The 5,284-nt window shown below is 39.2% G+C and overlaps 1 long non-coding RNA gene across 1 annotated transcript; it reads right to left on the reverse strand.

Moving 5' to 3' along the window:
• Nucleotides 1-616: 616 nt before the first annotated feature.
• LOC142652327 (uncharacterized) lies at nt 617-3,390 on the reverse strand. Its single transcript, XR_012847813.1, has 3 exons — nt 3,319-3,390; nt 2,186-2,408; nt 617-719 (listed from the first exon to the last, which is right to left on the reverse strand). It is a non-coding gene; the product is annotated as an uncharacterized LOC142652327 (long non-coding RNA).
• Between the last annotated feature and the right edge of the window lie 1,894 nt (nt 3,391-5,284).

Raw genomic sequence — 5,284 nt, forward strand, 5'->3', positions numbered from 1 at the left:
CTGACACGGTCGCAACGCAGCTAACAACCACGCCGGCACCATGTTCAGTGCGGCTGTCAAGCAGCCTGTTAGTGGCCGCACGTATTCCAGTTACATTCGCATGCGCACTGCCGCTCCATTCATTCTCTATGGGAGCGCCGGAGATAGCCGAGTGCAGTGTTCTGCTTTTTCCGGCGCTCCCATAGAGAATAAATAGGGGGTTAGTTGTTGTAATTTGCGAAATGGTGCGGCCATAAAGGGTGTATTAATACGGTTCCCGTACATTGTCCGTTAGGACAGATTGCGCTGGGAACCGCTCCGCAACTGTACGTCCTGGTGCGGGAAGCAAGCCCTCTGCAGGACGTACAGTTGCGGCGCAGCGCGTGAAGAGGTTAAAAAATATAATATTACAGGTTATGAGTCCTAGATTCTGGAGATGGGACGTTGATCCCGGGATTTATTCTGATTGCCATATTTAGAGTCAGGGAAGAATTTCCCCCCAAATGAAGCAATTGGCATCAACCTCATGGGGTTTTTTATCTTCCTCTGGATCATCACGGTAGGGTTATAGATTGGACTTGATGGACCGGCGTCTTTTTTTAATCTTATCAACTATGTATCAAAATAATGCGAAATATTTGGGCGGAATGATGATTTATTAATGATAAGGATAAGGAAACTTCTCCCAGAAATAATACAAACGCTGTAAAAGCCTGATAGGCCGGTATCGATGATAATATCTGTTGGAGAAAACGAAAATATAAGTCATTCTGAACAAAACAATGAAAATTAAAGATTTTATGACAATTTTGAAAACTAAAGCCTTGATTCTGATTTGTGGCGAATAAATAAGTACCAGAATGTATAATATCGATCCCTATAGTGTCAGGGATCATCAGCCTGTATATTGCTTGCAAAAACATTATTACCTTACATAAACTAAATATCAGTATATTTCACAAAGAATTTGAATGTATGCAACAAGGTGGAGTCTGCATAAGGAACACGCCTATGGAAGACACCGCCCCTGGAATGCAAGAGGAGGGTACAGATGAACTCACAACTGGATAGAGCCAATGGGGCTTAAGCACGTCCCACATCTCTAGGGAGGAAACTTGTAATTCTTTGTTTAATAAAGTTCAGTTGTACTTCCTACTTCACTGAGGGAAGATCTTTACCAACAACTCTGTCTGGTATATTTCTTCCATGCATGCCCTCAGTTTCCAATTTACAGAGGTGGTTATTCGATGTGGAATAACAGGGAAAAGGAACCCTGACAATAGCATGCAGTTACATATATCACCCATTGACCCCAATTGTAGAAAAATTAAATGTTTGCAGTATCCCTTTGTATCAAAAAGCATGATCAACTACGTATTCCACTACAGTACTAAAAAGAATGACAACATATACGTAGTCTCCGAATATATGACGAAAGGCATACATTGAACCCGTGATAGGCTATGGACACGTTTGTCATATACGTCTGGAGCATTTCCCGGCATATATATATATATATATATATATATATATATATATACATAAAGCGTGGTGTGAATATAGTATAACTATGTATAGTAGAATTAAAGGACATTGAGGTTGAGGTTGATATCAGACGATCACACTGATCAGAAATCATAGAAATATATTTAGAATAGAAATTTCCCAAAATTCATTTCGGGTCCGTTTTGATCAAATAGGGCCGTTTGATTCCGTCTAAATACATTTTGCCGAGAACCGCAAGTGCCCTGATTGCCCTGAAAAATCGTGTTTGACTCTTTGATCTCTTCTAGGACTGTTTCCAAACCTGTAGCATTTTCTGGTTTGGCATTTTATATAATTGGCTGTGCTAGACGGAGGGGTAACCGCAGTGCATTTTGGGATAGCTGTCTGCAAGTTCTTATGGGGAAGCCTGCCTAGGGTCATGGGATCCTTATTCTAAATTGTAAAATGGCGGCCGTCACTATGCAGGGGCCGCCACTTTGACATGATTCCGTGCACTATGAACCCCAAAAGTTTAAAATTTTGGTCAATCTGTACTTTTGCCAAATTTCGACCGAGTTCAATTCATGTATTCAAGGAACAGAGGGAGACCTAGTTGTGTCATCATCATGTTTCAGGTGTTATTTTCTCGCCCACTAGCCCATAGAGTTGGAAATGACAGGCATAGAAGATGGCGCCGGGCTGCAAGAAAAAAAAAAATCACCTGGATATTAGATTTATAAAAAAAATCTCAATATATCTATAATCTCTTCCATTCCCTCAATATCAGGGAATTCATCCACTTCTTGAATCCACTCCATTATATAACTAATAGGATCGATAAGGCTGGCGTCAAGTAGAAAGATAGCCGTCCAATATCCAAGGCATAGAAAGAGCTTGATCCATAAGCCGTCATAGGGAGGCCCAAAATTATAGGACTCCAGATTCTGCAACAAATAAGGAAACGGTTATTAAAGTGTTATTGACCTTATACAAGTGAATGAATCTTATATTTATATTACAAAAAGAAACCAGGAGTATTAAAAAAGGTTATAGGAGGAGACTTCAGCCCTTCCCTCTATATTACTGTGTGCTTGATTGACAACAGATTCCCAGGGAGCAGAGGTGGGGGAGGGGTGAGTGGGCACATAGGAGATTGTGCCCACTAATAACAATCAGGGGCGGACAGAGACAGCAAGGCTTTTATGTAACAGCTAGTTTGTTGAGAGTGAGGTGATGGACATAAAGCCTCTTTCTAGAAAGATCTTCAGGGGCGCAGCTATAGTGGGGTGTGGAGGTAGCAGTGGCACCAAGGATCATGGAAACTGGAACCTAAAGGGCTCTCTGGCCCATACATAGACACCAGAATGGCACATGGGAGGGTCAGGGCCCTGATAGAGGTTTTGCTTTACGTACCAGGAGCTTCAAGTTGAGGCTCTGAAGTTCTTGGATGGTGCGCCAATTTATTTTGTGGATTGTAATACAACAATAATTATGAACCATGGAAATCATTATCAATCCTTTATATGCCATAAAGTAGGCAGTGGGAAGCACTGGTCAGGCCCTCTGTTTACTGGTCCATTGTGCAGCTGCCTATATGGTACAGTATTCCCTATAGAGCCCCAGTGCAGCTACATATATGTTACAGTATGTCCTATAGAGACCCTATGCAGCAGCCTATACGGTACTGTATTCCCTATAGAGTCCCAGTGCTTCTACATATATGTTACAGTATGTCCCATAGGTTCCGTATAGTATGGTCCCTACAGAGCTCCTATGGTTCAGTATATTCACTCCTGATAACAATACTGCAATTATAATAATAATGATACTATAGAGGGTAAAAGTCGCACTCACTTCATGAATCCATATGAGGCTTTCCTGGAGCCAAGACACTTCTTCCTCTACAGGTGGAGCTGGTGTTGGAGTCTCCTGTAGTAATATAGTTATTTTATACATTTCATTATAGTTATTTTATACATTTCATTATAGTTATTTTATACATTTCATTATAGTTATTTTATACATTTCATTATAGTTATTTTATACATTTCTTTGTAGTTATTTTATACATTTCATTATAGTTATTTTATACATTTCATTATAGTTATTTTATACATTTCTTTATAGTTATTTTATACATTTCTTTATAGTTATTTTACACATTTCTTTGTAGTTATTTTATACATTTCTTTGTAGTTATTTTATACATTTCTTTGTAGTTATTTTATACATTTCTTTGTAGTTATTTTATACATTTCATTATAGTTATTTTATACATTTCATTATAGTTATTTTATACATTTCTTTATAGTTATTTTATACATTTCATTATAGTTATTTTATCACTCTCAGTAAGTCAGTAGGAGGATTGAACTATCACCAGCTCCTATATATCTTACTGATGGATTGTAATTGAACAATTATTATCTAGTAGTCAGTAGGAAGCACTGTTATTTTCTATTTAAGATGCTGGTGGGCCCCCTGTTTACAGCGCCCTGTACAGCTGTACATGTAATACAGTATGCCCCATAGAGCCCCTATGCAGCAGCATATATAGTACAGTATTCCCTATAGAGCCCCTATGCAGCAGCATATATGGTACAGTATTCCCTATAGAGCCCCTATGCAGCAGCATATATAATACAGTATTCCCTATAGAGCCCCTATGCATCAGCATACCTAGTACAGTATTCCCTATAGAGCCCCTATGCAGCAGCATATATGGTACAATATTCCCTATAGAGCCCCTATGCAGCAGCTTATATAGTACAGTATTCCCTATAGAGCCCCTATGCAGCGGCATATATAGTGCAGTATGTCCTATAGAGTCCCTATGCAGCAGTATATATGGTACAGTCCCCCCTATAGAGCCCCTATGCAGCTGTATATATGGTACAGTATGTCCTATAGATCTCCTATGCAGCAGTATATAAGGTACAGTGTGTCCTGTAGATCTCCTATGCAGCCGTATATAAGGTGCAATATGCCCTATAGATATCCTATTCAGCATTATATATGGTACAGCATGTCCTGTATATCTCCTATGCAGCTGTATATATGGTACAGTATGTCCTGTAGATCTCCTATACAGCAGTATATATGGTACAGTATGTCCTGTAGATCTCCTATGCAGCAGTATATAAGGACAGTATGTCCTGTAGATCTCCTATACAGCAGTATATGTGGTACAGTATGTCCTGTAGATCTCCTATACAGCAGTATATAAGGTACAGTATGTCCTGTAGATCTCCTATACAGCAGTATATATGGTACAGCATGTCCTGTATATCTCTTATGCAGCTTTATATATGGTACAGTATATCCTGTAGATCTCCTATACAGCAGTATATATGGTCCAGTATGTCCTGTAGATCTCCTATACAGCAGTATATATGGTACAGCATGTCCTGTATATCTCTTATGCAGCTTTATATATGGTACAGTATATCCTATAGATCTCCTATACAGCAGTATATATGGTCCAGTATGTCCTGTAGATCTCCTATACAGCAGTATATATGGTACAGTATGTCCTGTAGATCTCCTATACAGCAGTATATATGGTACAGTATGTCCTGTAGATCTCCTATACAGCAGTATATATGGTACAGTGTGTCCGCCCCTGATAGCAATACTACTATATAATAATAAAAATGATACTACACTGAGGAAAAATGACACTTACTTGATAAATCCAGTTAAGGCTTCTCTGGAGCCATGACACCTCTTTCTCTTTGGGTGGAGCTGGAGCTGGAGTTGGAGTCACCTGTAGGAATATAGTTATTTTTTCATTTTAATTCTCAGTAAGTCGGTAGGAGGA

This window comes from Rhinoderma darwinii, chromosome 5 (assembly GCF_050947455.1).
Source record: "Rhinoderma darwinii isolate aRhiDar2 chromosome 5, aRhiDar2.hap1, whole genome shotgun sequence".
NCBI classification, from domain to species: Eukaryota; Metazoa; Chordata; class Amphibia; order Anura; family Rhinodermatidae; genus Rhinoderma; species Rhinoderma darwinii.